Genomic DNA, 13,830 nt, shown 5'->3' on the forward strand with positions numbered 1-13,830 from the left:
TGATGCCCTCCTCCCATTTCCACTCCTCAAGGTAACTTCACAGATTTATTGAGTGTTTACTGTGTGCCAGAAACAAATCATTTCATTTTGTTGTGTGCTTGTTCGCTTCTTGCATGCATTTACTTCTTCTATAGACCCTGAGAGGTAAATATTATGTTACTCTTTTCACAGGTGAGGAAGCCATGGCTTAGAGAAAATAAACATTTTAGGTTAGGGCTGCTTTAACAAAATACTACATATTGGGTGGCTTAAACAACAGAAATTTATGGTCTCAAAGTTCTAGGGGCTGGAAGCTCAAGATCAGAGTGCTGGCATGGTCAGGTTCTGGTGAGAACTCTCTTCCTAGCTTGTAGTGTGCTAAGTTGCTTCAGTCATGGAGACAGAGCCTTTTTGCCATGTCCCCACACAGCAGGGAGAGGGAGCAAGTTCTCTGGTGCCTTTGCTTATAAGGATACTAATTCCATCATGGAAGGCCCCAGCCTTATGACTTCATATAAACCTACTTGTTTCCTAAAGGCCCCGTCTCCAAATACATCACACTGGGGGTTAGGGCTTCAACATATGAATTGGGGAGGAGGGCACAATTCAGTGCATAGTAGTCAATTGTCCATGGCACACACTAGTAAGCAGTGGACCTGGGGTTTGAGCCTAGGTCTGATTCTAGAGTCCACGTACTTAACCATCATGCTATAATACAATGCTTTGATGGTATCAAGACCTCTGCTCACATTCATGTTCTACCACCAACCATTGGGATGGGATACAGCCAGGTAGATCCTGAGTGTCAGGCCACAAGGTCAGATCACAGTGGCAAGGACTACCAACCCAAATGTACCACCAAACTCTGAGTCCAAGCCCACCCCTGCATTTGCTCTTTTTCCTGCTTGGGATTTCTTAGGACTAACCATCCTTCAAAACCCAGCTGAAGCTTACCTGCTCCTGGAGGGGTCTTTCCTGTTGATACTGCCCCTCAGTAGTCTCCCTCTTATCAAGCACTTCTTGTCTTCATGATCAATTATACAATCAGCCTCATGTTCACTATCTTGTTCACTGTCTCTATGAGACATTTTTCTGTAGGAGAGAAAGAGAAGGTCGGAACTATGTTGGTCTAATGAAAATTCAGGAGGGGAGAGAAGTGCCAGAGAGTGTTCAGTTGAGGTCCTTGATTAGAACAAGGGGGTGATAATAAAAGATTACTACTTATGTGAGGATATTTGGCAGATTGGAAGAGGCTAACAACCTTCATCCCTACCTTATACCTTACATAAGCATTCTGGTGGATTATAAAACTAAATATGGACAAAACTTTGAGACTTCTGAATAGAATATGGAAGAATATCTTCATGACATGAGACGAAGGAACATTTTCTTAAACAAGACACAAAAAGCAATAATCACAAAGTAAAAGATTGATACATTTGACTACACTAAAATTTTGCAAATTTTAATTCATTAGACGACTACATAAAGAAGGCACAAAATGAGAGAAGATATTCATAAATCAGTCATTTGTAAATGGACTCATTTGTCAAAGGACTCATGGGGAGTTAGTTCCCTGGTGGTCCAGTGGTTAGGACTCGTCGCTTTCACTGCCAGGCCCAGGTTTGATCCCTGGTTGGGGAAGGCTTTGCTGATAGCTCAGTTGGTAAAGAATCTACCTGCAATGCAGGAGACCTGGGTTCAATCCCTGGGTTGGGAAGATCCCTTGGAGAAGGGAAAGGCTACCCACTCCAGTATTCTGGCCTGGAAAATTCCATGGACTGTATAGAATTCCATGGACTGTTGCAAAGAGTCGGACATAATTGAGTGACTTTCACTTTCAGGGAATTAAGATCCCACAAGACCAGTGTCGCTGCCAAAAATAATTTTTTTTAAAGAAAAAAAGGACTCATTCAGAATATATAAAGAATACATACATACAAATGAAGGGGGAAAAGGCAACTCAGTATAAGAATGGGGAAAACACTGAAATAGCCATTTCAAAAGAGTAAATATAAGTAGCCAATAAGCATATGAAAAACTATTTGACTTCATGTTAAAGAAGGAATACAAGTTAATACCATGATGATATAACACTATACACATATCATATTGGCAAACATTTAAAAGTCTGATAACCCCAAGTGTTGGGGAGGATGTGCAGCAAAGTAACTCAAAATGGCTAATGAGTTGAAAATTGGTACCATCTCATTAGAAAATGCTTTAGCATATTCTGACAAAGGTGAAGGTACACATATCCTATGACCTAGCAGTTCTACTCAGGTATATACTAAAGAAATTCACCTCAATTTATGACAAGTCCCTCATTTTCCATCTTTGTGTTTTTGTGCTATGCACTGAAGTATTTCTTCAACTTGAGTTTGCAAGCCACCATGTTGTGTCTTAACAACAACCATCCTTTTCTTCTAATCAGCTCCTGAATTGAGCACTTGGGAAGTAATTCTGACTCAGAAAATATTTTGCACTGAAAATGACTCCTCCCATGTTCATATTTTTTGATTCAAATAGTTATCTTGAAGGAGTTGTACTGGACATGTGTTATCCTTGATCTGAATTATATTTTCTCTAGTTTCTGGGACTTCTGAGTTAGTTTTACTTGGGGCTGAAGTCCAGTTATTAAAATACAGAGGCAGTAGACCCCAAAGTGGTAGAATACAAAGTGGTCTCATCTCTCAGGGGCTCCCCATAGAAACAGGTAGGCTTCCAGTTCCCTGCTGAAGCCCTAGAAGAAAATGTTCCTTCTCCAAGGTTACTTCACACCTCCTTACACTCATAGAAATGACACCATGGCCTATCATGGTCTCTTGGAAGTCCATATAATCAAACCCACCTGAGGGAGTCCAATGACAGTCCCGCTCCTCCCACCTTGAGATCCATGTCTTGCTGACCTGAGCTTTTTCCAGTAGCCACCTCATTCTTTTCATTGCTTTATATTTTATTGAAGTATAGTTGAATTACAATGTTGTATTAATTACTGCTCTACAGCAAAGTGACTCAGTTACACACACACACGCACACACATATATACATTCTTTTTCATATTCTTTCCCACTATGTTTTATCACAGGATATTGAATATAGTTCCCTGTGCTACATAGTAGGACCTTGTTGTTTATCCATTCTATATATATCAGTTTGCATCTGCTAATCTCAAACTCCCAATTCAAGCCTCTCCCACTGCCCTCCCCCTTGGTAACCACCATTCTATTCTCCATGTCTCTGATTCTGCTTCTGTTTCAATAGATAAGTTCATTTGTGTCATATTTCAGATTCCATATATGTGATATCGTATGGTATTTGTCTTTTTCTTTCTGACTCCACTTAATATTATAATCTCTAGTTGCATCTGTGTTATTGCAAATATTATTTCATTCCTTTTTATGGCTGAGTACTACTCCATTGTGTATATATACCACATCTTTATCCATTCATATGTCGATGGACATTTATTGTTTCCATGTCTTGGCTATTGTGAATAGTGCTGCTATGAACATAGGGGTATATGTATCTTTTTGAATTATGGTTTTGTCTTGATATGTGCCCAGGAGTGGGATTGCTGGATCAATTCTATTTTTACTTTTCTGAGAAACTGCCATACTGTTTTCCACAGTGGCTGCACCAACTTACATTCCCACCAACAGTGCAGGACAGTTCCCTTTTCTCTACACCTTCTCCAGAATTTGTTTTTGTAGACTTTTTAATGATGGCCATTTGACCAGCATGAGGTAGTACCTCATTGTAGCTTCGATTTGCATTTCTGTGGGAGTTAGTGATGGACAGGGAGGCCTGGAGTGCTGCGATTCATGGGGTCTCAAAGAGTTGGACACGACTGAGTGACTGATCTGATCTGATCTGAATAACTAGTGATATTGAGCATCTTTTCATGTTGGAGAAATGTCTCTTTAGGTCTTCTGCTCATTTTTAAATTGGGTTGTTTGTTTGCTTTTTTATTGTCAAGTTGTATGAGCTGTTTGTATATTTTCAAAATTAAGCCCTCATCAGTCACATCATTTGCAAATATTTTCTCCTATTCTGTAGGTTGTCTTTTGTTTATGGTTTCCTTTGCTGTGCAAAAGCTTGTAAGTTTGATTAGGTCTCACTGTTTACTTTCATTTTTATTTCCATTTCCTTGGGAGACTGAGCAAAGAAAACATTGGTGGAAGTTATATCAGACAATGTTTTACCTATGTTTTCTTCTAGGAGATAGGAAATAGCAAGGGGATTTTCTTTATGTGAGGAGACACTGTTAGTTTTTGAGGCATAGGATCCAGACAGAACACAGAGTGGTACACAGAGGTTGCAGCAGCTGTTCAGAATGCAATCTACAATGAGAAAAAAAAGAGCTACTACCCAAACACCACTGGATCATTTTTTCAAGAGGGTAGATAGAATTGAATCCAGCAAGGAACCAGTCCAATCAGTGTCAGTTATGAGTGAAATTGCAGCTTGCCCTCCATCTCCTGTTGCTGACAATCCTTCAGCTCTACCATCTCCCACCTCCTCTTCCTCCTCCAGTCAGTAACTCTTCTTGCCTGTTCACTTGATGCCAGCCCCTGTATGCCAGCTGTTGTACCATACTACAGTACTTTTCAAGGTACTGTACTATAAGATCAAAAAATGTTCTATTTTTTGTGTTTGTTTTTATGTTTTATTTGGTGAAAAGTATTATAAACCTATAACAGTACAGTATTATAGAGCCAATTGTGTTAGTTGGGTGCCTAGGCTAACTTTGTTGGTCTTGGTGAACAAATTGGACTTACTAATGTGCTCTCAGAACAGAACTTGTTCATATGTTGGGGACTTACTGTACTAAAAAATGTCTCAAATCAATGATCTCAGTTTCCACCTAAAGAAACTAAAATAAAACCAGCTAAAGAAACCTGAAGTAAACAGAAGGAAGGAAAATAATAAAGAGAGGGAAAATTGAGGACAAAAAAACAGAAATACTATAGGGAAAAAACAGTGAAATAAAAAATTGATTTTTTGAGAAGATCAAGAAAATTTGTAAACCTCTAGCCTGACTGATGGGGAGGAAAAAAGACAATTTCACTAATATCAGGAATGACAAAGAACTGTAGATTCCACAGATATTAAAATGATAAATTACTTGAAAGCCACAAACTACCAAAGCTCACTCCAGAAGAAATATATATGTTAAAGAAAATAATCTGGTAATTACAATATTCTATCAGATATTTTAGGAAGAAATAACACTAGTTTTATACAAACTCAAGAAAACTGAGGAGAGAAAATACTTTCCCACTCATTCTCTGAGGCCAAATTACCCTGATAAAAAAACCAGACAAAAACATTATCAGAAAATACAACTGTTGACCAATATCCCTCATGAACACAGATATAAAAATCTCAACAAAAAATTGGCAAAATATAATCCACCAATATATAAAATAAAACAGCTGAACAAGTGGGCTTTATCCAAAGAGTTTAATATTAGTTTAACTTTTATTAATAAAAATCAATGTAATTCACATTAGCAAACTAAAAAAGAAAAAAACATATAATCATCTCAATCAATGCACAAAAATCACTTTATTTAAATTCAACATATATTTCTGATTTTTTTAAATCTCAGCAAACCAGCAATAGAAAAGGATGTCCTCAATCTTCAAGGGGAATCTATGAAAAACCTTCAATTAACCAGAACTGGGAATAAGCAAGGATGTCTGCTCTTACCACTTCAACATTGTACTGGAGGTTCAAGCCAGTGCAAAAAAGCAAGAAAAAGAAATAAAAGGTACCCAGGTTGGGAAGGAAGCAGTTAAACTAACTTTATTCACAGGTGGTATAATTCCTTATGTAGAAAACCCTCAAGAATCTACAGAAAAGCTACTAGAACTAATAAATGAGCTAAGTAAGGTTGCAGGACATAAGGTTAATATTCAATAATCAATTATAGTTCTATAAAATAGCAACAAACAATTGGAAATTAGATTTTTTAAAGCACACAATTTACAATAGCCTCAAAAATATAAAAAACTTAGCAATATGAAGATCTGTTTACTGAAAACCATAAAATACTGCTGAGAGAAATTACAGATCTAAATCAATGGAGAAATATGCTTTTCATGAGTTTGAACACTCAGTATCATCAAGATGTCAATTCTCCACAAATTGAGCTAAAGATTCAATACAGTGTCAGTCAAAATTCCAACAGAGTTTTTTTTTTTTAATTGACAAGCTAAAATTCATTGAGAAATGAAAAGAGCCAGAATAGCTGAAACAATTTTGAAAATGAAAACTTGGAAAATTTACACTAGCTGATTGAAAGACTTCACAGAACACAAAAACTAAATTGAGATGACTCACAGACCTAAATGTAAAAACTGGCTTCCCCAGTTTTTACAGCTCAGAGGTAAAGAATCTAAATGTAAAAACTGAAACTATAAGGCTCCTAGTAGAAAATATAGCAGAATACCTTTGAGACAAAAAAAAAAAAAAAAAAACCTAAACATTATAAAAATGGTTAAAATAGACGTTATCAAAATTGAGACTAAAGCTCATCAAGACACCATTAAGAAAATAAAAAGACAAATCTCAGACTGGGAAAACTATTTGTAATGCAAATGTCTGACAAATGTCTTATAATCAGATTATACAAGGAGCCTTCCATAAATCAGTAACAAAAAAGGAACCCTCATTTGAGCAAAAGATTTGCACACTTCATGAAAGATATACGAATGATCAACATACACATGAAAGGATATTCAACTTTTGAAAGGAAGTGAAAGTGTTAGTCGCTTAGTTGTGTCGGACTCTTTGCAACCCTATGGACTGTAGCCCGCCAGGCTCCTCTGCCCATGGAATTTCTCCAGGCAAGAATACTAGAGTGGGTTGCCATGCCCTCCTCCAGGGGATCTTCCCAACCCAGGGATTGAACCCAGGTCTCCCACATTGCAGGCAGATTCTTTACCATTTGAGCTACCCAAGAAGCCCCACTCAACTTTTAATTACCACAGAAATGCAAATTATATACTCGAGGAGATACTACACATTGACTAGAATGGCTAAACTTATGAAATCTAACAACACCGAATGTCTGTAAGGACGCAGAGCAACTAGAGCTCTCATGTATTTCTGGAGGAAGTGTAAACTGGTACAACCACTTCAAAAAGATATCTAACAATTTCTTGTGAAATTAAATATATACCTATCTTAGGATCCAGCTATGTTTATTCTCAGAAAAACAAAAATTGGAAGCAAAAATCAGGAACAACCTAATGCAAATATCAGGACAATTGATAAATACATTGTATTCTACTCATACATTGAGATAATACTCAGCAATAAAAAAAAGAAGGAATTACTGATACACCCATTGACACACATAAATTTGAAAAACATTAGGCTTGGTGAGAGAAGTCGAACACAAGAAAAGTACATTTTACATGTTTTCGTTTCTGTGCAGTTTGTGTGTGTGTGCTCAGTCAGGTCTGACTCTTTGCGACCCCATGGACTGTATCCTGCCAGGTTCCTCTGTCCATAGGATTTCTCAGGCAAGAATACTGAAGCAGGTTGCTATTCCTACTCCAAGGGATCTTCCCGATCCAGGGATTGAATCCATATCACTTGCATCTCCTGCATTGGCCAGTGGATTCTTTATCACTAGTGCTACCTGGGAAGCCCATGAAGTTTAAGAAGAGCAAAATTAACCTATGGGGATGGAAATCAGAAAAGTGGTTCCCAGGGGAATAGCAAGGGAGGAGGTGATAGAATGGAAAGGACACAAGGGAACTTTCTAGGGCAAAGGCAATACACTATGGATTGAGGTATAATGTACACATTTGTCGAAACTCACCAAACTGTGCACTTAAGAGCTGTTCAGCTTACTGTATGCAACCATATCTCAAAAGAAAAAAAAAGCAAGTTTAAAACACAGGCAAATAGTCTCTAAATATATGAAAAATTGCTCAACCTTAGTTATAAAAGAAATTTAAATTAAAGCTATCTTAAGATTTTACTTTCACCAATCATATTTGCAAAATATCAAAATGTTCCACAGTATAGTCTGCAGGCAAGATTGAAGGAAAAACAGCCATGTTTATATATTGCTGGGTAAGTGCAATACAATATAACTATGAAGGGTATTACTAAGTACAACTATATACGCACTTACCTTTGGCCCAGCAATCAAAACCTCTAGGACTCTATCCTGAAGATAAATACCTCCATAAATACAAAACAAATGCATAAGATCATTGAGACATTATTTGAAACAGGAAAAGACTGAATATTTCCTCAAATGTCCATCATTAGGAGATGGTACATGCAAAGAACAGTGAAGTACCATGAATTGATAATAATTCTTAGGATATATTCAGTGGGAAAAAAAAGCCAAGGTATAGAGATATATCTTGATATATGATATATATATATATACCAGATATAGAGAACAAACTAGTGGCTAGCAGTAGGGAGGGGGAGGGACAACATAGGGGTAGGGGATTTTTTGAAAAGGGTTATGGGTGGGACTTTGCTGGTGGTCTAGTGGTTAAGACTCGGCACTTCCATTCCAGGCGTGTGGGTTTGATCTCTGGTAGGGGAACTAAACCAGTCCATCCTAAAGGAAATCAACCCTGAATATTCACTGGAAGGACTGATGCTGAAGCTGAAGCTCCAATATTTTGGCCATCTGATGCGCAGAGCCAACTCATTAGAAAAGACCCTGATGCTGGGAAAGACTGAAGGCAGGAGGAGAAGGGGACAGCAGAAGGTGAGATGGTTGGATGGGATCACTGATTCAATAGACATGAATTGGAGCAAACCCCAGGAGATGCTAAAGCACAGGGAAGCTTGGCGTGCTGCAGTCCATGGGGTCGCAAAGAGTTGGACACAACTGAATGACTGAACAAGGGGGACTAAGATCCCACATACTGCTAGGTATGGTGTGAAAATGAATGAATAATTTTTCCTTAAAAAAGGGTTATGGGATTATGTGAAATCATGTGTGAAACTTTTGAAAATTCTAAAGCACTACAGATTTTTAAAATATTTCCTTCAATAAATTTTAATTGCTTAGTAGTATTTCTCTATATGGTTATTCTAAAATTTATTAATCAGCTGATGAACATTTGGGTTGTTTCATTTTTGCTATGTCAAATAAAGCTATACAGCATGCTACATCTTGTGTAAAAAAATAAGGGAACTAAAACTATATACACGAATTTACTTTTGGAAAAAGAAACAGGAAATATGAGTAACAAATTGAAAATGGTTCCTTATCAGTGGTGAGCGAAGACAACTGAAAGGTGAAAGGGATGGGAACAAGAGTTCCCAGAAAGCACCTTTTAGCATATTCTTGCATTTTGGACCCTGTAAATATTATATATTTTGAAAATAAAGTTAAATCAAAAGAAAAGATGTGGGGAGCTATTAATAGATGGGGACTGAAGGAAGCCTAAAATGCAGGTTTCAGAGTGCTAGCATGACATGGACTTACTTCAGCGTTAACTAGCAAATTATCTAATGGCTCTTCAGTGGGCTCTTGAACTGTTCGTGTTGACATTACCTGGAGGAGCAGATGGAGTTGGTCTTACAGAGACATTCTATTTCATGAACTCTGAGCCCCATCTGATTCAGGAAAATTTATGACAGGATAATTTGTAGGCTGATCAATATTGTAAAACTATCCATGTTTTGTATACAATCCACAGTTGTATTTTCAAATCTTCACTTATTAGGTTTTCTTAACTGAAATTTTTGATGTATCAATAGCTCATATCATTTTGAACTTGTACCTACTCCTCTAAAATGTTTTCAGTACTGTAATCCAGAAAATCTTGTTGATCATCGATTTGGGTACTGATTTCCATTTATTAGACATAGAAGCCTTTCCATGTGCAGACGTTTCAAAATTTGCATCTGAGTACATTTAATGAAAGATGACATTTAAATCATGTATATGAAGTTTTCTAAAGATAACATTCTCATCTAGCTTCACCCTGCCAAATATATTGCTCTATCACAAAGTGGAGAGCTAAAGTTAACACTTAGCTGCATGCATGCTAAGTCGCTTCAGTTGTGTCTGACTCTGCAACCCCATGGACTACAGCCCACCAGGCTCCTCCCACCAGGGGATTCTTCAGGCAAGAATACTGGAGTGGGTTGCCATGCCCTCCTCCAGAATATCTTCCCGACCCAGGGACTGAACCTGTGTGTCTTACGTCTCCTGAACTTGCAGGCGGGTTCTTTACCACTAGCGCCACCTGTGTATTTGCTTTCTCCTCTTTTCTCCCCTTACTCTCTTGTATCTCTGGGCATTTGTGAAAGAAGGTGTAATTCAGAGTATTGCTTTGTGTTACCCATACCTTTAATCTATTTGAAACCATCATACACTTACTTACACATGATTGTAATAAAAGAGTCCTTATGTTCATGAGGAAACTTTTTGTTGTTCATATTAAGATATGTTCTAATTTTAAAAAATTATTAAAAAAAAGTAATAAAAAAAGACATGTTTAATCATTTGGCACTAAGATCATGGAATCCAGTTCTATCACTTCATGGCAAATAGATGAGGGAAAAGTGGAAGCAGTGACATTTTATTTTCTTGGGCTCCAAAATCACTGTGGATGGTGACTGCAGCTATGACATTAAAAGACACTCGCCCCTTGGAAGAAAAGCTATAATAAACCTAGACAGCATATTAAAACGCAGAGACATCACTTTGCTGACAAAGGTCCATATAGTCAAAGCTATGGTTTTTCCAGTAGTTGTGTATGGATGTGAGTGTTGAACTGTAAAGAAGGCTGAGTGTCAGAGTTGATGCTTGCAAACTGTGGGGCTGGAGAAGACTCTTGACAGTCCCTTGGACAGCAAGATCAAATCAGTCAATTCTCAAGATCAACCCTGAATGTTCATTGGAAGGACTGATGCTGAAGGTGAAGCTCCAATACTTTGGCCACCTGATTCGAAAAGCCTACTCACTGGAAAAGACCCTGATGCTGGGAAAGACTGAGGGCAGGAGGGGGGCGACAGAGGATGAGATGGTTAGATGGCATCACTGACTCAACGGACATTAGTTTGAGCAAACTCTGGGAGATGGTGAAGGACAAGGAACATGGCATGGGGTTCATGGCGTCACAAAGAGTTGGACGCGACTCAGTGACTGAAAAACACATGGCACTGAATAGTTTTTAAACCCTGAGAGAACTGGGACTCCACATCTTTTTCAGGTTGGTATACTTAAAATTCGGAGAAGGCAATGGCACCCCACTCCAGTACTCTTGCCTGGAAAATCCCATGGATGGAGGAGCCTGGAAGGCTGTAGTCCATGGGGTCGCTGAGGGTCAGACACCACTGAGCGACTTCACTTTCACTTTCATGCATTGGAGAAGGAAATGGCAACCCACTCCAGTGTTCTTGCCTGGAGAATCCCAGGGACAGGGTAGCCTGGAGGGCTGCCGTCTATGGGGTAGCACAGAGTCGGACACAACTGAAGTGACTTAGTAGTAGTAATACTTAAAATTTTCATATTTTGAATGTTTTAAATCAGATTCCCACCTTAAACTGCATCGGTAAGTGGTACTCAGACCAAGAGTTTAAAAAATGTATATTCCTCTGTACATTGAGAAGATTATTTCATTTCTTGAGGCCATTATTTGGTTTTAGGAGAAGGCAATGGCACCCCACTCCAGTACTCTTGCCTGGAAAATCCCAAGGAGCCTGGTGGGCTGCAGTCCATGAGGTCGCTAGAGTCGGACACGACTGAGCGACTTCACTTTCACTTTCCTGCATTGGAGAAGGAAATGGCAGCCCACTCCAGTGTTATTGCCTGGAGAATCCCAGGGACGGGGGAGCCTGGTGGGCTGCCGTCTATGGGGTCGCATAGAGTCGGACACGACTGAAGTGACTTAGCAGCAGCAGGATGGGTACAACTTAGTAGACGTCATTAAGACTTAACAGGAATTTCCCTTTCTTCTCTCATTTCCACTTTAATTCATTGTTTGCATTTCCACCCTGATAATTCACCATCTTTTCCAACCATGATTGTGGACCCTAGTGTAACCATGCTTCCTTCCCATTCTACAGAGTGCAACAATCTAGGAGTATGATGTTAGAAGATCAGTACTACTTCCAACATGCTTCTTCTTAAGACCAACTTAACCACTATGGCATATATCCCAGCTTGCTCAGAATAGCCTCATTTGGGGACCGATGCCCTATCCAATATACTAATAGCATTGTCCCCTTTCGATCTCAAAGGGGTTCTGGTTTGGACTATAAAAATGTCGGCCTAATTACAGGTTATACATTTTAAGACATTTTTCTTGTTAAAGAAATATTTGAAATGAAGTTTCTTTCAAGCATGGCTATGGAGTAAACACTCAGCAATTCCTATTTCTTTGCAGTGAGAGATAGAATAGCACTTGCTCTGGAGTCAGATCAACATAGTTGTAATCTTAACTTCAATACTTAATAACCACGAACCTCAGGCAAGTTACATGATCTCTCTTTGCCTCAAACTATTAATTACTGTGTAAAGCATTCAAGACCATGATACGGTGTTTAAATTTGATGATTTTGTTATTTCACAATGACCAATGTAATCGAATCCCAGTGCTTTTGGAAAACACCAGTGGCTCCATCATCCCTCAAATTCATTACCTTTTTGCATCCACTGTGATCCAGTTGTTGCTCCCCTGGCAAATGTCACCATCTTGTGCTAAACCCAAAGAAATCCACTTAATCCTCATCTTTGCAACAGGGTATGGTCACTTTTGAAAACTTTTAGCTTGTCTAGTATCACCTTGACTGTTTTAACTTTCTTCTCCATTGCAAACTCCTCTCCTCTTATAGGCTGGTGTTCTTAAGTGGGTATTTGATCTCTCTCTCCTCACCACACAGTTCTTCTTGTATGATTTCCTCTGGCACCACCTTGATTATGGACAGATAGATACATGGCTCTGGTTCAAGCTTCTCCTCATTCCAACTACTTGGATGCACTACAAACAATTCTGCTCTTACTTCCTATTCTAGTTAGAAGCACCCCTCACCCACAGGTAGACATCTAATTGGTCCTGTGGACTTTCAAATCTGCGCTCGTTTCCAAACTCACAACATCCAAAGTACAAATCAGTTCTTCCTTGAATTTCCATGTTTTAGAACTATCCCTTGGGCAGCCATGTGGAAGACAAGTGTACTAAAGCAGGAAAGAAGACTACTGCAAATTCAATGCTGTTTTTGCTTAATTCCATGGATGGGTCCACAGTAACTACAGGGTAAAGTGTAAACATCTATCATGGAATAGCAGGCTTCCTATCCCTCCAGTTGTCTTTAACATTATTCTAACCCCTTAGTTCCCAAATCCTCTTGCTCTAGAAGGTGTGATATAAATCCTGCTGAAATGCAAGCCGTAATACCACTCACACTTCTTGTTATCTCTTCTAGGTTTTGCTTGGCATATTAATGTGAATCTCCTATGAGACGTGTGTATGAAGAGTAGATCACATCTTACGCAGATTCACTTTTTAGGAGATGCTAAATATATTGACTAAATGAAAATACACATGATAATTTAAAGACGTTCTGAGAAGCAGACACTTCATTTAAAGTAATTTCATAATATTACGTGATCTTTTACTTCAGTTGACTGGTAATTTCAAAGTTCTAACTGTCAAATTACTACTTTGGAAAAGTGACTTGGATTTCAGTTCTAAATGCAGAAGCCAGAATGTTTTAACTGATTTAACTTAAATAAGTTAAACAAGTTGAACTCCTATACTGACAGTATAAGATTACTGTTTAGCTGGTGACAATGGGAAAAAAATATGGTTTAATTCCCACTTTCTGGATTAACATGTTTTTAAAATA

The sequence above is a fragment of the Bubalus kerabau genome, chromosome X (genome assembly GCF_029407905.1).
Source record: "Bubalus kerabau isolate K-KA32 ecotype Philippines breed swamp buffalo chromosome X, PCC_UOA_SB_1v2, whole genome shotgun sequence".
NCBI lineage: Eukaryota > Metazoa > Chordata > Mammalia > Artiodactyla > Bovidae > Bubalus > Bubalus kerabau.